Source organism: Macrobrachium rosenbergii, chromosome 16 (assembly GCF_040412425.1).
Source record: "Macrobrachium rosenbergii isolate ZJJX-2024 chromosome 16, ASM4041242v1, whole genome shotgun sequence".
In the NCBI taxonomy this organism is placed as follows: Eukaryota; Metazoa; Arthropoda; class Malacostraca; order Decapoda; family Palaemonidae; genus Macrobrachium; species Macrobrachium rosenbergii.
In genome coordinates, this window is record NC_089756.1 from 12,356,226 (window position 1) to 12,382,984 (window position 26,759).

Consider the following 26,759-nt stretch of genomic DNA (forward strand, 5'->3'; position numbering starts at 1 on the left):
TAAAACCCAAAAGTGGACTGATCCATATTTTTACCGCCCGAAGTCCCCGATATTAATCATCTGAAGCCAGCCACATACCAGGCGATCATTTTAGAATGTTGTGAAAATCCACCAGATTTTTAGAGCAAAACGATATAAAGTTTTGGGGAGCAGGGAGGGGGTGATAGGGAGGAGGGAGGGGGAGGGGGAGAGAGTGTTTCTTCTTCATTGCATTCATTCAGTCATATACGTGCTTAAGGACACAATGGGTCTTTCAAATAAATAACATATCCTGAGATCGAGACGTTTAAATATCCAGAAAAAGAAAGAAACAAGAAGTTACGTATTCATCAAAGCCTCCAGAAGCCGCAAACATCCGCCACGGCCCCGCAATCTAGGCCCGCAAAGGTCCTCCCTCCCTAAAAGTTACGCTTCTACCTCTCCCAGAACGTAGATTAACTCACTTTTGTCAAGTCACCAGGCCCAAATTTTTTTCTTTTTTTAATCAGCTTATGAATTTATGGTATAATCCTGCCAGCCGGTGAACTAGTAAAAATTAAACACAAAAACATAATTAGGAAAAAGGAGTCAGTAACAGAAAGCTTGCAAGTAGCATCACTGTCTCTCATGAAGCTCACAGCCACAGCACTGTCAGGAAGGCATTTCATCACTGTCTCTCATGAAGTTCACAGACACAGCACTGTCAGGAAGACATTTCATCCCTGTCTCTCATGAAGTTCACAGCCACAGCACTGTCAGGAAGACATTTCATCACTGTCTCTCCTGAAGTTCACAGCCACAGCACTGTCAGGAAGACATTTCATCACTGTCTCTCATGAAGTTCACAGCCACAGCACTGTCAGGAAGACGTTTCACCACTGTCTCTCATGAAGTTCACAGCCACAGCATTGTCAGGAAGACATTTCATCCCTGTCTCTCATGAAGTTCACAGCCACAGCACTGTCAGGAAGACATTTCATCCCTGTTTCTCATGAAGTTCACAGCCACAGCACTGTCAGGAAGACATTTCATCCCTGTCTCTCATGAAGTTCACAGCCACAGCACTGTCAGGAAGACATTTCATCACTGTCTCTCATGAAGTTCACAGCCACAGCACTGTCAGGAAGACATTTCATCACTGTCTCTCATGAAGTTCACAGCCACAGCACTGTCAGGAAGACATTTCATCCCTATTTCTCACGAAGTTCACAGCCACAGCACTGTTAGGAAGATATTTCATCACTGTCTGTCATGAAGTTCACAGCCACAGCACTGTCAGGAAGACATTTCATCCCTGTCTCTCATGAAGTTCATATTTCATCCCTGTCTCTCATGAAGTTCACAGCCACAGCACTAACAGGAAGACATTTCCACAGTTTGACTAAAACCCCTCAGAAAGATTTCTCATACTGAGCAATATGACAGCGTGGAACCTCAACAGCTGCTTTAATTGTTGTTCTTAGATTAAAACGGCCTTACGCCAGCAAGGGTCTTTGCTCATAACAGTGACCCTTAAGTGAAAATAGTAATTTGGAGGTGAACAGGAGGCATTGTGTGGACCTCTGGACCCGGCTCTCAACGATGCGTGAATATAGGGTAAAAATTTATTGCAAATCGAGATTTTCTTTCCGTATATGATTATCCTACTGTTTCACGAAATGCTTTTAACTTCACTCCAAGAGTACAGTATCACTACAAATATGAACAAGGAAAAGAAAGTTATATGTCGAAATTTGATAGTAAGAGTGATAACAAACTAAGCAGTCATTTTAGCATAAAGATTTTAGTTATAATATCGCCTCTCAAGAACACATAAATGTTATTAAACCTGAACATAAGCTACATGCGAAGGTTATTACAGACTGGAATCACCCTCTTTAAACAGCACTGTTAACAGGTGAAGAGAATATGTGTCTAAACAATTCTGAATTTTGAGAAAATGTTTTCTGCCTATTTTGACAACATACGCAGTTAAAATCAGGAAGGCAATTCTTATGATAAAAAATGAAATAAAATCAAATAAGATCAGTTTAGTTTAAATTCGTAAAAACGAACGAAAATACGAGACTAATTAAGCAAGAATTTGTACAGCAGCAACACTATTCGATTGGCAACGACGAAAACATTGATTATGATCGAGTAACCGTAATTTGATTTCCGGCCTTGATGGTAATTTCGGATATCGAGTGCTGGGGGCGTATGATAATCTAGTGGCGTCGCTTCATCGAAATTAACAATGTAGGAGGAGGGATCGCTGACGCTAATGCTTTTGCAGGCGATTAATATATACGTCAGCAATTTGGCAGTGTCGCGTTGCTCCTGCTAGTCTTGACGGCAGGGAAGAAGCAATTTCTCTCCTTGGCAGGGTCCCTCGTAGGGAGGTAGTACCGTCAGTGCACCTCACGTGTTGCACTGTAAGCATTATACTACAGGGTGCTTCTAGCATCCCTTCGGACCTTAACTTTACCTACTTTTTAGCCTTCTACTTCGTCTCCATTTCCGCTTCCTTTCTTCAGTCCAGACTCTCTAACTCTTACTTCTCACCGCAACTGATGGGGTATCTCTCAGTTCCACCTTCAGAGCCTTATATTTCATCGCCTTTATTTTCTAGATCTCTTTATCTTACTGTCAAACCTCTCTAGCTATTACTACTTAACGCAACTGTGGGATTTTCTCTCGGCTCCACCTCCAGAACCTTGTGCATCATCTCCTTTATTTTCTGGATCTCTTTGCCTTGCGGCTCAACTACTCCACCTTCTTCTTTTCTCTGTCTTAAACGCTGATTGGCCGAAGTGTCCCAGTGCTTGACTTGAGAGACTAAATTTCATAAAGCAATCAGAAATCACTGTTTCTTTTCACGCAGCGTTAAAACAATCGTGGTGGGGACATACGAAACGGAATACTGAGGTTGGTTGGGCATAAATGCAAAGCAAAGTACTTACATAACAATCAGCCATCTGCCATCTTTATCTGATTACGCCGACTACATAACTTCCAATCAACCGATAAATGAGAAGTTTGCAATTCATGATTGGTTACACGGCTACATTAATCTGTAAATCGATCAAAACATGACCAGGCAAAATCTTATTCATTACATTGATAAATAATTTCAGTAAATTGATGATGATATGATTTTACATCACTATACATCTCTCTATCACTGATGTAAATTACTTAAAAAAGTCAACTCTAACTGAAATTTAGTTCACAGGTGTTTCCAAAACATACCAATTAACGAAAGACAAAATCTAAACAAACCTTAAAAAATGTACCTCAATATTTAGATGTCGAGAAGCTTAATCTGAAAGCAGATAATCTTACACTCGGTTCCTAACTCCCCCCTTAAAACCCATCCAGTCCATGAATCACCCCCACCTCCACGAATCCCCCCCCACCACAATTCCAAGCCACTTATGACAAGGCATCAAGACTCACTCAAGTGAAAGAGCGAGATAACTTGACTATACAACCCGCCATTGAAATTTCGTCCCCTGATCCACCTTCGTCCCTCTAAATACTGGGTCTGCTCTCTCTCTTTCTCTCTCTCTCTCTCTCTCTCTCTCTCTCTCTCTCTCTTATGTACCTCCTTCTCCTCCTTCTTCTCCTCCTTCCACCCCTCCTCTTCCTCCTCCTTCTCCTCTTTCCACCCCTCCTCTCCTTCCTCTTCCTCTTCTTTAGGTCTTATTTCTCTTCCTCCTTCTCCTACTCCTCCTAGTCCTCCTTCTACCCCTTCTCCCCTTCTTCTTCGTCTCCTGCTCCTCTTCTTTTAGTCTTATTTTCTCCTCCTCCTCCTCCTCCTCCTCCTCCTCTTCCTACTCCCCTTCGTCTTCCTCTCCTCTTCCTGTTCTTTTGGCCTTATTTTTTTGGGTAAGTGGTGACGCCAAGCAAAAAACAAAATAACACACGTTCACGAAGTGAATTAAAAATACCAAGCGCGACCAAACACAGAAGGTTACATCTAAATCCGAGCACGAACCCGAGCGAGCGTGTCTTCGCAAAAGACACGAAAGACGAAAGACGAAACGAGTACGCTAAGAAAGAAAGACAAATGTCGGAGAGATGGTTTTCATTCTCGCCCTTCTCCTTTTCGTCCCGCGATGAGAGAGAGAGAGAGAGAGAGAGAGAGAGAGAGAGAGAGAGAGAGAGAGAGAGAGAGAGACTTTGGTCCCGCTATGGCAGATGGCAGAGAGAGTGAGAGAGAGAGAGAGAGAGAGAGAGAGAGAGAGAGAGAGAGAGAGAGAGAGACGCTGGCTAGGGGCGCGCGTTTAGTCGCATCTTTCCCTCCCACAGACAGACGGAAGTTATCCGTTTTCCAGCATTGTGAGTCAAGGCTATGGACTTGAGAGAAAAGACTTTTTTCTTCTTCTTTAGGAATTCCCACACTAACTGGAATTTACGATTTCCTGTTTCTGGCCCACTCACAAAAACTCCAGTTGGTGATGCTGCTCTCTCTCTGCCTTGCCTTGTCTTCCACTTTTTTTTTTCTTATTCTTACCTCTTTCCCATCTTTTCTCCCCTGCGCGCCGGCTCAAGATAGCTTCAAGTTAATCTTGTTACCTCTTAAAGTAATGGAACTCATATACAATGGATGTGACGTGTCTATTAATGCACATGCATGTATACATGTTTGTGCAACAGCTACTAATGCTTGCATTTATACACTGATTTTGTATATAAAAAAATATATCAAGTTATAGACAACATACACGCGCACGCACACGCACACACACACACACACACACACACACACACACACACACACACACACGGAATCAACTCTTATTACAACATAACTCGTGCTAAATTGCAACATGAAATCCAGTCGGTAATAGGCTATACTAGGAAACCTAGTAACTAAACGTAAGCTTCCTTTTCTCTCTCTCTCTCTCTCTCTCTCTCTCTCTCTCTCTCTCTCTCTCTCTCTCTCTCTCTCTCTCTCTCTCTAGTTTATAGCCATGTACAGAAGCCAACATGCAATAAGGCATCTGTAAGTTGACAGTGCCTCTTGATGAACAATTATAACAGGCTTTGCTATCACAAGAAGATCAACTTGAAGTTCACCAAAGACGACTGCCATTCCTAATACAAGTTTTCCAACGTCAAATTTTTGTCTATGCATCAATTTATACACTGATGGTGCTGCAGACATCACTGAAAAGTGGCAGAACGATTTATGTAGTTCGATTAAGAAGATTCTTGATTTCCTTCTTAATTTTTTATGAGATGTCAGCGACACTATACTCCATGAATTGGGATGACAATAAGATCAGCTGGCCAAAGATTTATAGAAATACTCTCCTGTAGGATTCATAAAGAGCAATCACTGTCAGTCCTTTTAATTACCATTTTTTCTTGAAGGTAGCGATGTACAATTTTCTATGGCGTATCACTACTGTTTGTTGCTGCTCTTTACTGTTAGTACAGGGCTATATATAAATTTTTACATTTGTCTATGGAGGCAGTTTCCATAATGCAGTCCCGATGCCCATTGTGTAATAAAAGTTGGTAAAACTGGTGCTTCCAATTACCGATAAATATACCTTTTTGCCGTGCCCTTTTTCTTCATCTGATTTGAGCCTCTTATGAAATACTGAAAGACTAAGTATGAATGAAATGCTTTGCTATTGTTTCTCGAGATGAAAATATTCCTGGGAGGCACAAGGGAAGAATGGAACATTCATACGAAACACCGAAGACAATATTTCATGCTAAAATATTTATAATTTCTGGCAAAAAGAGCTCGTGATAAAGTCTACGTTTCAAACCTACGATAAATTCGTCGCACATTTAATCTGATGAACCTGCTTAGCAATTCCGCATATAAATATCCCCTGAATGCCAAGAAACCTTTTTTACAAGAATTAGTTTTCAGCGAAGTTGATGCTACGTCTACTGCTCCTTCAGTAATGAAAAAGGAATCCCTGAAAATTTCGAAGCATAACAGCCTTGTTGCATCCACAGGCTGCAAAGTAGAGCTCGGCGTACCTGGAACAATGGCTTGCATTTAAGCCTAAATGTTCAATAACTTTGTGGGAGTATTATACAAGAAGTTTATTACTTTCCCCAGCCCGAATTTTGGGCGCCCCTTTTACAAACTCTATCTGCATTAACGCTTAAGCATTTAACAGGGTTTCCCTTCCACTCTGCCGCCGGTAAATGTTCACACATTTCAGTTGGCAACGCTAACACCTGACTCGTTTCCCCAGGGAAGTGAGAGAGGGGTAGAAGGGGGAGGGGAGGGGTTCTTGTCCGCCGAGGCCCCAAGGAATCCACAGAACAAACCCCTCCCCCCTTCCCCCCACTACCCACCACCCACAGATATGGCCTTCACCCTGTGCACACCCAACGCACTACTTCAACTTTGGCCCGAGCTACCAGCCATTTTTCTCCTTTCATTTTTTATTTACTTTCACACTTCCTTACTTGGGCGAGAATGGTTCCAACCCGTTGTTGTTAGCCGCTCTCGGCACTGGTAAATACCACTCCCCTCTTCCTATCCCCCCATCCCTACGATGCGCCAGGATTCTTTGCAAAGAATTCAAAACGTAATAACAGACGTGCGAAAGCGTTATGCAAGAGAACTTCCATGCATATGCAAGTGCACATTTTCTCCCTGGACGTGTATCTAATGCCCCGCTTTTTTTTTTTTTTTTTTTTTTTTTTTAGGCGTGATACATTCAGCAGATGGATGGAGATTCCTCGCCGCATCGGCGTCGCAAAAATGTAAACAGATTCGTCGCAACGGGAATTCAAAACCACAATGATTTCTAAAGCTCAGGTACGTCGAGTTCTCAGGAGCGGGAAAAAGGTAAAAATAGAACAGCAATTATTTCTAGAATGAAGACACAAGAATTTTTGCATCGGAAAAAAAAATGCTTCGCTGGTTTCCGGAAAGCATATACTGTACGTGACATTTTGGATATAGGGATTTTCACTATCAGAAAAAATGAATACGAAAACAGCAAATATTTCTCAAGGGAAAATACCTATAATTTCATTTATATAAAAAATCAATAAAAAAAAAATAACCGAAATCACAAGACTCCATTCACTTCTTCAGTGCAAATACACAGAATCCTTATTCAAAATAATGAACATGTTAAGTAAAAAATTCTTCTAGAATTTACTAACGCAGAATTATAAAAATTAAAAAGAGTAAAAACCACCACAACAGTTTTCGTTAGAACTGAAATAAGAATAATTTTGACTACAGACAAAATTCAAAAACAAAATCCCAGTGACTTTTAAAACGAAGCCACGCCGAATTTCGGAGAGAGAGAGAGAGAGAGAGAGAGAGAGAGAGAGAGAGGCAAAAATCAAAAACAAAACCTCAATTTCTAAAACGAAGCCACGACGAATTTCGAAGAGAGAGAGAGAGAGAGAGAGAGAGAGAGAGAGAGAGAGAGAGAGAGAGAGAGAGAGAGAGAGCTGGGAAAAATTGACACAAAATTAAAAACAAAACCGCAATGATTTCTAAAACGCAGCCACAGCGAATTTTCAAGAGAGAGAGAGAGAGAGAGAGAGAGAGAGAGAGAGAGAGAGAGAGAGAGAGAGAGAGAGAGAGAGATGAGAAAACAGAAGAAAGAAATGAAAAATTCTGCGGTGGTGTGTGTCCCGGGCGTTGTTTGTCCGCCATCCTATTTCTCACTCCCTTCGCTGCTATCTAATCTTCGAGCAATGGGCCCCGATCTCGGGTCAATGTCTCTAATCTTCGTGCATGACTAACCGAGTTATCGTACCTAACTACGGGTAATACTGGTGGAAGCACACACACGCATACATACATACATATACACACAAAACGTACACAGAGAGAGAGAGAGAGAGAGAGAGAGAGAGAGAGAGAGAGAGAGAGAGAGAGAGAGAGAGAGAGAGAGAGAGAGAGAGGATTCTGATAAACTAGGAATAATATATATATATATATATATATATATATATATATATATATATATATATATATATATATATATATATATATATATTGCTAGGAGTGTCACCACTCTGCAGCCCTGATGCTCCATTTTTTCAAAACACATGTAGAAGAAGTCCAAGCCCAAACAGAGCAAAGGGGATGAGCCTTAAGCCACTCCTTTTTAATTAAAACTTGAGAATTGATTTCTCAGGGGTCTTTGTGCTTTCCCTTGCTGACCCCTCCTAAATCGCCTGCTTTTGCTTCGCCCTCTTTTATGACTTTTCCTGGCCAAAAACTACTCTTTACTAGGCAAAATCTGCATCCAGGACTTGACATGTGAAATGACTGAGGGCGGGCCTAATGGCATTCGCACATGAAGGATCATTCGCACCTGTATGCCCGAGGCGGCAAACACTGGCAGAGAGATAGAGAGGTCACATAAGGCCACGTCAGAGGTCAACAAGAGGCAGACAGGTAACTGACCCAGTACAAACCACAAAGTGCTACTCTGTCCCTGAGCACACTGCCTGAACTTGGCTTGACCAATAGCCTACCCATCCAAGTGCCACCTTAGTGCCAGTCGTAGAAGTCCCACTCAACCGAGTATCCTATGACTCCACATCCACGGATCCTCACTCCACGAACAAGGTATTGCATGGTGGAGGGAGTGTTCGGTCAAATTAACTTTTACTCTTATCACATACTGCTTTAATTTTCACATGCATTTTCTTAAGACCCTAACAAATTGTCAGTAGCCCAAATTCAGTGTTTTAAAGTGTAATTTACTTGATTATATTTTGATGTTATCTCTTTCGGCCTTCAGCACTCCCGTTGTAAAGATTAACTGCGCTTTGGCTCACCCAGAGATCGTTCTCCTTTCTCTACATTGCAGAAAGGTTGTGTATCACGCAGTGCAATCATCTGTCTCCTCTGTGCCCCCATGCCCATCCATCAACCAATCCATCAAGTTGTTACATATTAGCCTTAATTCTTTATTCCGTCAGCACTCAATTTTAACAACTGTCTTGCACTCAATTTTAACACTTGTCTTAATTTGCTTGAAGGGTGCCAAGAGTCCACCGTATATGAGTCCCTATAATTGGTCTTCTGAGCACTGTAAATACATTTAATTAATTTAGACCCAGATTTTCTCTCCAGAGTCCTTCCCTCATTTGCATTATCAGATAAATTAATTTTATTCTCCTTACTTGTGTGTTGGTTCCCCAGTCAGATGTTTAACTGCCAAGGTAAGAACTCCTAACCTCACTAACACACGTAATATATATATATATATATATATATATATATATATATATATATATATATATATATATATATATATATATATATATATATACAATATATATATATATATATATATATATATATATATATATATATATATATATATATATATATATATATATATATTAGATAGACAGACATGGAGATATATAGACAGGTATGTACATTTATATATATATATATATATATATATATATATATATTCTTATATATATATATATATATATATATATATATATATATATATATATGAATATATATATATATATATAATATATATATATATATATATATATATATATATATATATATATATATATATATATATATATATAGAAGAATCGCAGGGGAAACAGACCCGACAAGTTCCTCGTTGGACGAATCGGTAGAGTTCTCGGCTAGCACTCTACTATGCCCAAGTTCGAGTCTCCGTCCAGCCAATGAAGAATTAGAGAAATTTATTTCTGGTGATAGAAATTCATTTTTCGGTATAATGTGGTTCGGATTCCACAATAAGGTAACCAATTGGTTCTTGGCCACGTAATATATGTCTAATCCTTCGGGCCAGCCCTCTTTTGGAGAGCTGTTAATCAGCTCAGTGGTCTGGTTAAACTAAGGTATACTTACTTACAGACCCGACAAACATCTCAGGTTGAAGAGGTAAAGGCATGTATGTCTCTCACAAGATCAAGTTTATTATGCCAACGTTTCACATCACATGATGCATCTTCAAGGCTGGAAAATTACGACAATAAATACTTAAAATGTCACTAATGCAAAGGGAAAAACTTCTTTAAAAATTTAAAACATTTACAAATACAAAAATTAAAACAAGAACTTGAAAAGAACACCTGCCATAGCAAGAGCTAAAAAGTGACTAAAAGGACAGGTGTTGGACGCTTTTTATAAAAACTAATGTACCAACAGTAAACACCCAATCTTCGTCCACACAACTGTTTATAGCATAATTGCCTGTTTGTTTACTCTCCACGTTCGTTATAGGTTTCTTTCGTTTGTTTATTTTCTCCCTGTCTTTTTGGTCACCTTTTAGCTCTTGCCTTGGTAGGTGTTCCTTTCAAGTTCTTGTTTTAATTTTTGTATTTGTAAATGTTTTAAATTTTTAAAGAAGTTTTTCCCGTTGCATAAGTGACATTTTAAGTATTTGTTGTTTGTAATTTTCCAGCCTTGAAGATGCATCATGTGATGTGAAACGTTGGCATAATAAACTTGATCTTGTGAGAGACATACATGCCTTTACCTCTTCAACCTGTTATATATATATATATATATATATATATATATATATATATATATATATATATATATATATATATAATAACATTATATCGTGATACATTCTTCTGAATATGAAAAAAACAGAAGTGAGAGAGATGCCTGGGGGTGCAAGGGGAAGTGTTAGACCTAATAGGACTTCCCAGCTTAGTAAACCCGTGGCTTAATAATGTCCAACCACATTGTTGTAGAACAATCTTTTATCGAAGGCACAAAAGGTATCAAGTGAACCAGCTGTGTAAATTACTTAGATGAAACATTATGCTTATCTATACGAATTATAATCGGATAAAATCTGACATCCAATTCGGTAATGTAAATAATTGACTCCAACCTCCAGATTATTGAAATATACTAACTGCTGCTTTCTCTAAATATTTGTTTTTACTTTTGTGATCATAAGAAAAACCAGTTTATATAATTTATACATAAAACTGTGTAATCACGCCACGTGAATATTCCAACTCATGGCACAAAATTCATTAATCGAATAACTAAGCACCGAGACCGCGCTGTGATTTCTATTTCAAAGAGTATCAAAGCCTGTGCCCCAGAAATTCAATTTACACGATACAGGAAGATTATTTTTTCATTACATAAACGTTATTACGGCAGGCTTAAATGGGCGTGAAAATGACCGCATAACTTCACGGGCAACTATTGCTTCAGTTCTGCCTGCGCTGGGATTCTTTGCTTGAGTGTGCATGTGAGTTTGTTTGAGTTTTTTTTTTTTAATGAGTGAAGATAATGTTGATTTCATTCAGTATTAGACTAACATCTCTTGGTTGTTTAGGCTTGCTTACTGGAGGTCTCCACTGCCTTGATTTTATCTACAGGAGTTTCCCGTCCTCTTGGTTTTGTTTACTGGAGTGTCCCTCTCCTCTTGGTTTTATTTACTGAAGTGCTACCGTCCTCTTGGTTTTATTTACTGAAGTGCTACCGTCCTCTTGGTTTTATTTACTGAAGTGCTACCGTCCTCTTGGTTTTATTTACTGCAGTGCTACCGTCCTCTTGGTTTTATTTACTGACGTGCTACCGTCCTCTTGGTTTTATTTACTGAAGTGCTACCGTCCTCTTGGTTTTATTTACTGAAGTGCTACCGTCCTCTTGGTTTTATTTACTGAAGTGCTACCGTCCTCTTGGTTTTATTTACTGAAGTGCTACCGTCCTCTTGGTTTTAACTACTGGAGTCTCCCCGTCCTCTTGGTTTTATCTACTGAAGTACCCCCGTCCACTTGGCTTTATTTACTGGAGTTTCCCCGTCCTCTTGGTTTTATATACAGGAGTTTTCCCGTCCTCTTGGTTTTATATACAGGAGTTTTCCCGTCCTCTTGGTTTTATATACTGGAGTTTCCTCGTCCTCTTAGCTGTATCTACTGGGTTTCTCCGTCCTCTTGGTTTTATCTACTGGAATATCCTCGTTCTCTTGGCTGTATCTACTGGCTTTCCCCGTCCTTTGGTTTTATCTACTGGAGTTTTAACCCTTCTCTTGGTTTTATCTGTTGGAATTTTCCGTTCCTCTGCAGGTGTTTAAAACATTCGTTAAGTGCCTGTTACTGTCTTCTTGTATTCACTGATGACAATGAAAACATTTAAACAATTATTTCGTCAGCCTTCTGTGTTTGCATTGTTTTAAAAGCTCACAAGCCGCATGCATACTTGACCGTATTTGGAATTTCCTTGTCAAAAAATCTGCCTGTGACAAGTATGTTCGTTTGTGCTTTCATACCACATTCTGTGAGATGTCGTATGGCACCCAGTATGAGCACGCTCTTGCAAACACTCTCTGTCTTTGATTTTCGACTGTCATTTAGTATGACTGTGCGGTTGATTCTTTTTTTATATATTTCATTGGCAGAGCTATGTTTGATAACTTAGTGGATTGCTAGATTGAGGAAACCATGTTTATTCTCAAAGTTATAAAATGAGAAATCATATGACACTCACAAGTTGCGGTAATATTTACAAGAGAAAAGTCTCACTTTTCCACGAAGAAAACAGCTGAAAAAACAGCGCATCCAAGAGCTTTAGTTTCGCAGTTCTGGTTTTATAACGTCTATTTGGAACTATTGTCTGTGCTTCCTGTAATGAGTGTTAATTTTGGGCCTGTATTCACAATATTCAATAACTATTTCAGGAGAAAAATACATGAAATGAAAACTACAAATTAAAGGGCAACATCATGTAAAATTTTGTTAGATGAAGGAGCCCGAATTCAAGGCCCTTCTTAAAATTCAATCGAAACAGATTTGATGTCAATCGACTAAACCTCAGAAGTTTCAATGCACCAAATAAAACAACCCGCAAAAGCTTATCGCAGAACAAAAAATAAACGGGAGGTTTTGGCACTTTTCCACCTACGTTCTCTCAGATTCTGAATCCATTCGACCTTTCATGCATCGTTAGCCTGTTTTCTTCGCATGAAATTAAAAGTAAAATGACGAAAAATGCCATATTAACCTCCTCAAAACCCAATTATCCTTATATATTCTCTGAGTTCCCTGGGACCAAAAGGACTCATGACAACATGTTTTTCATCTTGGGAGCGGTTTTTTTCCACTATGTGCTAATCAAGGCCGAATATTTCATGAATAATATCACCTCTCAGGTCCTCCTCCTCCTCTTCTCCCGTCCTGCAGGAAAAAAGTAGAATGCAGGAAGAGAGGATAAGAAGGGATTTAAAAATGAAAGTTTATATCATTAACTTTTTGGGGTAAAAAATTAAAATTTTACGCCACTCGGTAACGAGGCTGAATGTAAATGGGGGAAGTGTAATAAGGATCCCATTTTCTTTAACATACATTCAAGAACTTGGCTTGTGAGTAGTCTTTACGAAATGGAATGGAAAGCATTTTCAAGACTTGGTCTTAACGAACAAAGACTGTTGTTATTATCGTTATTAGGTATCAGGAAATATTTGCTGCGTTGAAGCCAGGGAAAAGAATTCTAGTATGTAAAAGAACAAAGAGAAAGAGAGATAATAATAATAATAATAATAATAATAATAATAATAATAATAATAATAATAATAATAATAATAATAATAATAATAATGATAGTAGTAGTAGTAGTAGTAGTAGTAGTAGTAGTAGTAGTAATCTAACCATGCGTCGTGAGTCACATTCAACGCCAGAATTACAAAATATCTTCCTGAAACTTCCATTCAAATTCAACGAAAAGTTTTATTGTAATTAATTTTATCGAACAAAGAAGTTCCGTTTGCATTTCCTTAAAAAAAAAAAAAGTGAAAAACTCATCACAGTCAGTCAATGAGTTATGTGATACACTCCGTTGTAAGCCGGACAGACAGACTTACCAATGAAAAGATAAAATACTTAAAACAGAAAAAGCTAAAGGAAAAGAAAGAATAATTAACCTATTTGAATTTCAAAAGGACGTAACGTTGGTAATATAGCCATTCTTCCTTTAATGCAGAAATATATCCAGTGTACAGTCATTGTTAAGTTATTTGGCAGAATCTATTTTCCCAAGTTATTACTGAATTGCAATATAACTCGAGAAGGCTGGGAATTCAAGTGTCTCAGGGTCCCAGTAGCTGACTTGCTTGTCTTTGCCAATAGCACTATGTGTGTGTGTGTGTGTGTGTGTGTGTGTGAGAGAGAGAGAGAGAGAGAGAGAGAGAGAGAGAGAGAGAGAGAGAGAGAGACGCCTCTTTCACTGAAGACATATATTAATAAGTTTTCCAATTATTTTACGTATGAATCATATCTCGAGGATACTGTGAATGACTGATAAAGCAAAAATAACTTTTTCAACCAGGAAACAGTTCTTTATGTTCAGATGACAGTTAGATTTATCTCCAGTCCTTAGAATAAAGAATATCCACCTCTTTCACTGGAGATATAATGTTAAAACTTACATGATTTTCACATTTTGGACGTGAAATATATGATTTTTTTTTCTAGCTGACGATGTTCGCTTGCGCCTGCTCACCGGAGTCTCATTTCATAGTTCATCTTATCCTATTTGCTTTCCTTATTAATTTTCTGATGCAGTTATAGTCTTCACCTCTCAATTCCTTTATCCTTATTTGCTATTTCCCTACTGGAACCTTGTGCTTCTAGTATATTACTTTTACCAAAATAGAATATATTTTGGTTAATAATAATAATAATAATAATAATAATAATAATAATAATAATAATAATAATAATAATAATAATAATAATAATAATAGAATGTAATCCGGCCTGTGCTGGTTGCTAGACTACCAAAATGAAAAGTCAATAAAGTCTTTTCCAAGTTAATATTAAGGGACAAACTGCCTAACAATATTATCCGCAGATTTATAGAAATTTATTTTAATACCAGCCACAAAAAAAGGGCAGTTGCATGAGACCATCTGGACCTTGAATTTAGATATGAAATTCTCTCCAATGCCTGAAAAAACTCACGGAAAAAATGTCCTTTCCTCACAAGAGAGCTGTACTCCGTGACCGCACATTTCTACTCCCATACAACTCCACGGAGTGCAGAAGATGAAGAAGACTGTATCACTCCACTTTCAGATTTTCTTTTTAATATTCTTTTGTTTCTGAACGTGAGTGTTTTCTTTGACAATTTCCCTTCTCATGTGACAAAAGGACGTTGTGTTTGATCTTGGTTTCTATTAATAATACAATAGAAAAAAGTACTTGTAAAACGTTCGACGCTATAAAAGAGATATTGATCCTAAAAATGCAAAAAAGCTTTTTATACCCTATTCTGATGATGCTCCACGGATAAAGAATGAAAGGATGCTTCATAGATAAAAAAAGGAAAGAAGGGAGATTCTTTTTAATAAAGTTATGTCTTTTAATTGGAAAAGCTAAAAGTGTGTTTTAAAAAGGCCAGTAATGGATGAAAGTTCAATATGCAGACAATGATAAAAGTATATATAATTTATAATATATACTATGCACACAAATCCACACGCAATGTATATATTTATGTGTGTGTGTGTGTGTGTGTGTGTGTGTGTGTGTGTGCGCGCGCGCGCGTGTGTGTCGTGTCTTTGTTGAGTTTCTTGGTAAGTATCAGTTCGTCTTGCTTAGCAAAGCATTGCAAACCTTCCTTAATTACACTGAACCCCGCTGGTGGTGTCGAAGTCATTAGCATAAGACAACATGTGGCCAAATTTTCAGTCCGTTTACCATTCGAGTTCCATTCCCAAGTTCCTAAATTGTAAAAGCTCCCAAATCCTGATTCCTCTATTTAGTAAACTTGGGCTCCCTGTCTTTTTTTTTTTTTTTTTTTAGTTTCATCCACTAAGTTCAGTTTCACTTTCTTTAACTGTCCCCCCCCCCCCCAGTTTCACTTTCCGTAATTTTTCTCCCTTTATCTCCGTCTTCTTATAATTCTTTTAAAGTTATCCTGGTAACTGTACCTTTTTCGTGTCATTTGCCATTCTATTTGCTGTATTCCTTATCTATGCCTGGTTTATTCCTACCCACTTCCATTCACCCCCTTCAATCTGTCTAATATTATTGGTATTTCTTTTATTCCTTTTCATCCAGAGGCAAAGTAGATATTGAAATTAAGTACAAAGCATTAAATTATATAACGGAAAAGAATTTAAAAGAAAAATAATAATCACATTGTCATCAGGCCTTTAATACTTATTGCTCCAGTATCAGGTATTTGCCTCTGGTGAATCTACCTCTACAGGGAAGGGATATTTCAAACCCCTTAATATTCAAGACAAGCTATTTAAATTATTGCTGATTTGAATAAATGGATGAAGTACTGGAGTTCTACATCAAATGTGCCATGAAAAGCAATTTTATAACTACAGGGAAAATCGAATTTACACAGTAAAATAAAAGTTATAAAATTTGCATGAAGAATAACGGTGGACAATAAATATGTTTTCTTACAGCAATCATAGCAGAACAATGGAGGAAAATTGTAAAAAGTGTGTATATCCAACGAACTTGCATAATCATACTGCTAAGCCAAGATTCCCTTATGAGATCTTGAAAGTTGTATTGTCATGAAGAACCACTGGCAAAGTGGCCAGCATTCGAGAATGGATGATTCTTATCTTTTATCCACAATTGTTCTTTACTTTATATTGAATTGTTCCATTAATTCTCTGCAACCCCATTAAACAAAATAGCGTCTACTGTTATTCACATAACACTGGTTATACCACGTAATAATTATTGTTAAACACACAAAGACTTTTTAGTATCTTTTAATTTTATCAACTATCGTTTTAGGTGACTGCACATGGTTAGTTCAATGTAATCCCTACATAAAGAAATATGTTATTTCTATTTCATTTTCCTAAATACTTAAGTGTCCATAAATTAGAATTTTTAAACATTTCATTATTCATAACTTTTTCTACACTCAAATACCAATTTCAAACATTATTCTACACTTAAATAGTTTAGTAATATCTAAATTGTGAGACTTTCCTTTCTTAGTTTATTACCATTTAAATGAATATTTCGAAACATTTAAGTTACTCGAAGTCATTTCCAATTTCTTATTCACATATGCAGTCTACCAGGCTAAGTTCTTTAAAAATACTAGATCCATAATACGACGTTTTTTCCTCTTCGAGCTGATGCACCTCAAACGAAATCTTGAAAAAAGAACCTGAGAGAGAGAGAGAGAGAGAGAGAGAGAGAGAGAGAGAGAGAGAGAGAGAGAGAGAGAGAGAGAGAAGCTTTCTATCTGGGTCCCATTCAAGGGCGTGAAATGAGGGTTTATAAGGTTCCAAGTTCCTCCGCTGGATTCTCCCGAAAATCTCTTTGCTCCCGCGTAATCATTTTCTATTCTTTTATTATTGCTACAATTTCCTCTCCGGCGTGAGCAACGGGCCTCCATGAAAATCCCTTTTCTGTTTTCCCTCTCATCGATACTCAGCGAGAAAAGAAACGAGTGATCATTTTTTTTTCTCTTCTCGCGATCGGAAATATTATTTTGAAATGTGGGATTCCACTGAAAAGGTGAGATGATAATAAGTTCGCCGCTGCTTAAATGGGCTCCATCTCTTGTGCTTCTTCTTCTTCTTCTATTCTTAAGAACAGTTTCGGAGAAATGTTGTTATGCGTTGTAATATGGATACTTTATTATGAAACTTTATAACACTTTTTGGAAATGAATTGAAAATAGATGTTCTAAAGGGCTGAAGGAGGAAACATTTCAATTAATTATCCTAGGTTGATTAAAATTGAAATTACAATAACACATGCTTGAAAATAGATTTTGTACATGACCATAAGGTCGTCTCCGTTAATAATATTTAACACGCAAACTTTCAAGGCAAAATAAGAGTTGCAAAATTTCTCAGGAGAAAATATAGTTAAGAATAAATTTAAATATGGAAAATTACTGGAGGTCTCTGAAATCAGAATACGTGAATGGGTTCGAACCACGTAATGATGTTCAATGCAAACAATTCGGTTAGGTATATTAATACCATGAGGAAGGAATATACGACAAAAGAGGGAGGGGACGGGGATGGTAGTAGACATACTCCTTCTAATTAGGCCGTAACTATAATCAGGAAAATGAAAATTATACTTTTATTTCAGTGAAACTCTACTCTTATTCTTGATTGTACCTACATCACATCTAATGGTATTGTTATCACTCTGATTTCAAATCTGTACGTAAGTGAATTCATTAACCTATGTTTCCATTTGTCATCAATAGTTTACAAAACTGTGAAGATATGCAGCGAAGAGTGTGAAACGTATTTCATCAAATCAATGAACACCTTTTCGTAACTACCAGATATTAGTTGAAATTAGCCGCCTTCCCATTAATGAAATATATCTCATATTTTCCACTACATTTTTATAAACTATTGACAACAACAGGAGCCGTATTTCAAAAAGTTGTTTATATACAGATGTGAAATTATATTGGTAGCAAATACTAGTCATAATCTAATTATGGAATTTGAGCATTGCTTCCCTCATCATGATACCGCTGTTTTCCATGAATTATTTCATTTCCCAAATAATACCGACTAAATCTTCTTTCACAAAACCTACAAATTCGAGATGTTCATATTCATCGTTACATACAAAAATGCATGTGTTTTTTGGTATTTCTTACTTACAGTGCCATAACCATGTACTTCTATGACCTATTATTTTCACATAAACCAAAAATAAACAACTGCAAACTCTCATTTTAAATAAAAATTAAAACCCAGAAGACTCCTTTCTTATATAATATTTTGTGGTTTACCAGAGTACCGCTGCATATGAGAGGTGATATACAGTCTACATTAACCCACAAGGAAGCGAACTATGGCTGCTATCGGCACGTAGAAATTACCTGTATCGTGCTGTTCTACATCACACGTAGCAAAAGTCTACGAAAGTCTATACAAATTTAACACACTTTAGGATTTAGCCAGAACATTAAAACGTATTCCTGAAAACACAGCCTTTCGGGATTACAATCTCATTTATTTTTTTCTTTCTAATAAGCATTCAATTTTTTCCAATGTTAGAAGAATACATTAAACAATTAAACAAATAATGATTAGGTAGAAATAATAATAATAATAATAATAATAATAATAATAATAATAATAATAATAATAATAATAATAATAATAATAAGAAGAAGAAGAAGAGGAAGAAGAAGAAGAAGAAGAAGAAGAAGAAGAAGAAGAAGAAGAAGAAGAAGAAGAAGAAGAAGAAGACCAATAATAATAATAATAAAAGAAAATATGGTAAAATGTACACATATATGTTTTATAAGCAAGTTAATATATGTTTGGGGATATATTTGGTTTCCTGATTGCGACATAATATGGTAGCCTTAATTTACATTATGTAAGGAAAGTCAGTTAGGCTAACCCTCAAACAAGCTTGATTCATTGTCATGTCGAGGAAAATGTTAAAAGACGAGTGAAGAAAACGAGTAATATTGTAAGACGATTGACCTAAAACAGTAAGTAGGTCTATCGAAGCAGAATCAATTACGTTATGACCGTTATTAGTGAAAGAGATATCGAATAACCAGTGAATGATAAAAGTGAAAATGAACACGAAAACGAGGGGGCAGACTTAACAGTGTATTACAGAAAGTAGTGCACATTTGCCTGGTCCCTTTTTTTTGAAAAACATTTCCTATTGCAAAGTCTGTGGAAGTCCCTTATTTGACCTTGAAAATGCCTAATAATAAAGCTACTGGTTTTAATCTTAGTTATTTCTAGTAATTAAGGTCTCCTACATGACATGAATTTATTTAACTGCACCTGAATTATATGATGACCAAATAGGGTTATTATTTCATATATAAGGACGACGTATATTCATTTCATACTAGTAATCATCTTTAGCATTTTAGGGCAAATACGTTAAAAACTGCACGACTATTATCTCTATCTCTCTCTCTCTCTCTCTCTCTCTCTCTCTCTCTCTCTCTCTCTCTCTCTCTCTCTCGGAGACAATAAACCTAATATGAAGAAACCGCAAACAACACGAGGACATTGCCGTCCTAGATTTCAAGTCCCCCACGAGAATCATTTTCACAGTTAGCTGTGACATCAAAAAGATCAAAGGAAGCGTCAAAGAAAGCAGTGATGTCATGGACACCCAAATGCTAAAATCCCATTACGTAAATTAAATTTGTACAGAGATTACAGGATGGAGGGGTCGCGAGCAGCATTCAACATGGCACCGTGAGGAAATTATATATGAGAAGACCTTTACAAAGACTTTGCTGGAACTTCTTACTGAAGGAACATTTCGTGGGGAAACTCTGAAGCACAGAATTGAAAAAGCGAGTCCCATACTGCACGAATTTCACGCAAGTCCATTACAATGTATGCAAAGCAAAGAATAGAGATTTTGCTTTTAAAACACTGTCAATGTCCTTATTACTATACTTCTCATTGTTAAAATCATGAAAATAAAGTTAAAACGGCTTTCATTTACTGTGAGGAATTATTTGCACGTTCAGTGTACCTATAGATCAGTTCCATAATAACAATAGTAACAATTGCTTTTGCTCTTTCGTTCTTACCATCACTGAATACGTTGCAATCAATCAGCAAGGCAGTCCAGCTATAAAACCTCTCATTTTATTACAAACACAGAAACGACCCAACACAAACGATTGATAATTGCTACATCAGAATCCCATAAAGGTGACTCCATGTCACTACTGTATTAAAGCGTTGGCCGAAATGAGTAGAGCACATATTTATTCCACGCTGATTTATCTAACAATGGAATTTCCGTGTTCCGAATTTTTTTCCCACCATCAAAATGAGTTACTTCAATTAAATAGCGTCCTCATCTTTTTTTTTTATTCTGATACATCGGCGGTGAATGCCAAATCCATTTAACTTACATGCAAGTGTGTATAAGTATAATTGTTTTATGTATAACGCATCTTTTTATGAAACACACGCAAACACACACACATATATATGTATGTATGTATGTGTGTGTGTATAAGCCATCGGTCGGAGTCCGTTTCTTATGTCGCAGATCGTTCACTCAACAAAATCAAGTAATGTTAGGTCTAGCCAGAATCTGGATGTGACCAATAACAAACGTCTGACGCAGCAACATATAAGCTGTCAACCTCACCAAAATACTTGCTGAAAGCTGAAAGAACTACCTTCTGGGGTCACCTTTTACTAGAGAAAAGACGTTTGTTTTTCAAACATACAGACATCCAAATAATAATTATATATGTAGCCTATGCCTGTTTATAACCTGACTTTTGATATGCAAAGTAGCACGTGCACATTCTGTTATCTTGAAAGACCTTCTCGGTTACTGTACCTCACAAGGTGATTCGTTAACCTGCAGACAAAAACTCGACAATACGACGAAGTACCGATTGGAATTCAAACACCGTCATTCCCGACTTCACAGCAAACAAATGGGAGCGATTTATCGCAAGAAACCTTTCGCCGTGATCTGCTACGTTATGACGCAACCAGACCTTAAAAGTCTGATAGAAGTGGACGGGGATAAATGGACGCGAGATGCTACTGACGTCTGAACAGCAGAATCAGAAGAGGTTATTTCTGCCATACCCTTCGTCAAAGTCAGGCCTTAATGATACTTGGCGTGTTGCCCCCCACCCCCCACCCCCACCCCCACCCCCAGCTTATTCTCTATGCATAGAATGCCTTGCTTGTTCTGTTTATGGCGTAGATTAATTTGCATGCTTTATTGCTCACGGTGCTCGAGTCCTCGTTGGAACGGCGGACGAGCCGGAGGGTGCCAGAGTTTTGGTCGTTGGAGCCATTTCTAATTCATGGACAAATTCAATGTTGCTGTTGTCCGTACAGGTATAGTCTAGAATCCCTAACATGTAATGCAGTATTGCTGTTGTCCGTGCTGGTAATGGTCCAGCATTCTAAACACATAATACAATATTGTTGTCCGTACAGTTAAGGTCTAGTATTGCAAACACGTAATACAGTATTGTTGTTGTCCATGCAGGTATGATCTAGTATTCCAAATATGTTATACATTATTGTTGTTGTACGCGCAGGTCCGTGCAGGTACGGTCTAGTATTCCAAACATGTTTTACAATGATATTGTTGTCCGTGCAGGTATGGTCTAGTATTCCAAACATGTTATACAATGTTATTGTTGTCCGCGCAGGTACGGTCTAGTATTCCAAACATGTTATACAATGTTATTGTTGTCTGTGCAGGTATGGTCTAGTATTCCAAACATGTTATACAATGTTATGGTTGTCTGTGCAGGTATGGTCTAGTATTCCAAACATGTTATACAATGTTATTGTTGTCCGCGCAGGTACGGTCTAGTATTCCAAACATGTTATACAATGTTATTGTTGTCTGTGCAGGTATGGTCTAGTATTCCAAACATGTTATACAATGTTATTGTTGTCTGTGCAGGTATGGTCTAGTATTCCAAACATGTTATACAATGTTATTGTTGTCTGTGCAGGTATGGTCTAGTATTCCAAACATGTTATACAATGTTATTGTTGTCTGCGAAGGTACAGTCTAGTATTCCAAACATGTTATACAATGTTATTGTTGTCCGTGCAGGTATGGTCTAGTATTCCAAACATGTTATACAATGTTATTGTTGTCCGCGCAGGTACGGCCTAGTATTCCAAACATGTTATAAAATGTTATTGTTGTCCGTGCAGGTATGGTCTAGTATTCCAAACATGTTATACAATGTTATTGTTGTCCGCGCAGGTATGGTCTAGTATTCCAAACATGTTATACAATGTTACTGTTGTCCGCGCAGGTACGGTCTAGTATTCCAAACATGTTATACAATGTTATTGTTGTCCGTGCAGGTATAGTCTAGTATTCCAAACATGTTATACAATGTTATTGTTGTCCACGCAGGTACGGTCTAGTATTCCAAACATGTTATACAATGTTATTGTTGTCTGTGCAGGTATGGTCTAGTATTCCAAACATGTTTTACAATGTTATTGTTGTCCGTGCAGGTATGGTCTAGTATTCCAAACATGTTATACAATGTTATTGTTGTCTGCGCAGGTACGGTCTAGTATTCCAAACATGTTATACAATGTTACTGTTGTCCGTGCAGGTACAGTCTAGTATTCCAAACATGTAATACAATATTGTTGTTGACATGCAGGTATGGTCTAGTATTCCAAACATGTAATACAATATTGTTGTTGTTCAAGCAGGTATGGCCTAGTATTCCAAACACGTAATACAGTGTTGTTGTCCATGCAGGTATGGTCTAGTATTCCAAACACGTAATACAATATTGTTGTTGTACATGAGGGTATGGTCTAGTATTCCAAACATGTTGTACAATATTATCGTTGTCCGTGCAGGCATGGTCTACCACTCCGAACACGTGATACAATATTTTTGCTGTTAGTGGAGATATGGTCTAGTATTCCAAACATGCAATACAATATTGTTGTCGCCCGTGCAGTATGGTCCACCATTCCCAACATGCGATACAATATTTTTGTTGTCAGTGGAGGTATGATCTAGTATTCCAGACATGCAATGCAATATTGTCGTTGTCCATGCAGGTACGGTCTTGTATTCCAAAAACGTAATGCAATATAGTTGTTGTCCGTGCAGATATGGTCTACTGTACTATTCCAAACATGTGATACAATATTTTTGTTTCTCAGTGGAGGTATGATCTAGTATTCCAAACATGTAATACAATATTGTTGTTTTCCGTCCAGGTATGGTCTTGTATTCCAAACATGTAATACAATACTGTTATAATCAGTGCACGTATGATCTAGTATTCTAAAAGACTAACATAATATTGAAGTTGTCCATGTAGGTATGATCTGGCACTCCAGACAAGTACTGCAAATTGCAGTTGTCCGTGGAGATATAATCGAGTATTCTAAGCAGGTAATACTTCAAAATTTTGAGGCAAGAAAGCTTTACACTTCAGGTTTTATGAGCAAGAAACTCTAGTCTTTACGTAGCATCGAAGATAAAGATAAAAGATTTATCTACTTTATGGAAAGTACGTTTTAACATTTACCTATTCCTTATATTTCCACCTTTCGTTCTTATCTTTACTTTAACAAAACTTCAGTCCAATCACAGAACCTAAAGATAATTCCTTTATTCAAAAGGTAAACTTACGACTCTCCTCCCTAAAATCCTGTCCACGAAACTCGCTGTAACGACGAAGCAGAAAACAAAAGAAGAACGAACATTCTCAGCCGAAAAGGAAAGGCCGAGGCAAGGACATCTTTATTATCATGATAATAGGGCAACTCGGCATCGCCGGAATAGCAAAGTGAAACGCCGAGAAAGCAATTTCTTTAGAAGCACATAAATCAATGGTACAATAAAGAAAACAATAAGCCTAACTCGAACAATGAGGGCCTTCGATGAAGGAGGAGGCGTTTTTATCGACGTTATCTGAAGGATGTAAAAAAAATAAAATAAAGAGGGTAAAGAAAAATACTGACTATCGAAGAAGAGAGTAGGTAGATAATAATTTAAGTACTTCGGTAATAAAAAAAAAGGGGGGGAGGACTTAGAACAATTGCTTTGTGGAGGTTGGTTATTGAGAGAGAGAGAGAGAGAGAGAGAGAGAGAGAGAGAGAGAGAGAGAGCTAACAGGAGGTATGTCCGCATTCATCTGCGTACATAATTTGAAAATGAGATGGGGTTGCAAGTCCCCCGTCCCTCTGAATCTTTACGTCACAAAACTCAAAGTCGAAGATATCCGGAATGTAGCAATATCGTTTTCTCAACCTGAGGCACGAGCAGCCCAGGAAAATTACTTCATTATAGCTAAGACGCTATCGAATCGGTCATCAGATACCAAAATACGCACACACAACACCATACACATACCCTATATACGTGTTCATATATATATATATATATATATATATATATATATATATATATATATATATATATATATATATATATATATATATATATATATTTTCCGTACAATCACAATTTTTAAAGCATCATATGAAAAGCAAATTTTCACACTACCCATAATATAGGTAGTTCCTGTGCTATAATGAACGTATGCCGATTTAAAAGCGCTCGAGGCTGCTAATATAAGGCAAAACTTCCTCTGACAACACAGCTAGTGGCTACGCGAGAGGGAAGGATTCGAAGTAGGTTACTCAAAAAAACTTTTGAGAGAGAACTGATAGTGATTCCTACGATTACCAACAAATGGATAATGATATCTAGACACCAACTTGTCAATGGGCTCTCTACGGTGAAAAGACAGCTTCCTCTATGTTTGATGCACATTTATGTCGAGGACGATAACTTCATATAGTATATATATTACCAGAATTAACCGTGTTTAAAAATCGCACAAATATCACGACAGCTTTAAGAGAAGAAAAGATTTGAAACATACAGAAGTATTTGTGACAACAGCAAAGCAAAAGAGCTTACGTGCTGGCGACAAATAAGAGTAGAAATACGAACTAAAAAAATTCAACAATTCGTAAAGAAAATGTACATAAAATGTTGAGGTAATACCACAGTGATATTCTTACACAATTTTACTTAAGGATCACTAACCTTACAAGTGTCGTAGAGGCAATAAAACCCTCACAATTCCGTCTGCGTTCCCAAATCCGCAAATAGCCGCAAGAGACTCCCGGAGAAATCGGGGAGAGTTATGGTAAGGCAGCCGGAGAAAAACACAACATCAAGGAGCCGTTATTTTCCTATAATGCAGACATACAACCGCCTATTATAAAATAATCACCGGCCACAGTTGCAATATAATGACCTCCTACATCACTCCTGGATTCCTCGGGCGCTATCAACGTTTCACCGGAGGAGTGATGGATACCCGAAAAATACCCGCTCCTCCGACTGCGATGAATAATACTCATCGCTCCGACGGGGGACGGAGGATTTCGGAGCCCAGACAGGACCCGAGTATACGCACGTACGAAGGGAAAGAAATGAGAACGTTTATGAAAGATGAGATGATAAAGGTTATAACAGCCATAATTAGTACAGTATACAGTATTAATAGCAAAACTTATAGCAGCAAATATCAACAACATGAACAAAAATATTGAAAATATATGACCACAAATGCTATTTACTCACCTAAAACAGTGGAAGGGGAAAAATGTATAACTCTACGGTAACCAGTCGCCTTATTTAAATTACTTTTGCTAATCCTTTCTATCTCCCGAAACTTTAAAATACCCGAAGCTGTGAAATTCATGAAACATTTGTAAGCATACAGGCACTTCTTCATTTAGGAATTAAATTCACTTCAGGGAAACTTAAGCGACAAAAGCGTATGACTTTCGTTGCTGACAAAGTCTAACGATACCTATTTTCACTGACTGAAAGACTTACGTAGATAATGCACTTTGACATTCATTGGTGGTCAACTATCAGCTATTAAACAAACCAAACGTTTGATTCATTAAGCTTTATATGACAGAAATACCAGACAGTAGCGAGCTGATAACAAACAACCATAATCTATTATTATCTGTTCTTTGTGACTAAAACACCGGAAACAGTATCATTCTCTTATTCAGTAAAACTGGCATTTCATTTTACGTTTGGGAAGAAAATAAATAAAACAATAGATTATGAATAAGCTTGGAAATAATATAAGATTACAATTGCCCACCAAGAAAATTAAGTTTAAAATTCTGTCTGAACTGACATAACTGGAAAAATAAAATAAGTAAAAGAATACAGTGCCAAAAAATCGATGTAAAAAAATTGCACAGAATTCTCTTCAGCATTCTCTCTGAAATGGCACACACAAAAAAATAAGTAAAAAATAAGAAATGCCGTGA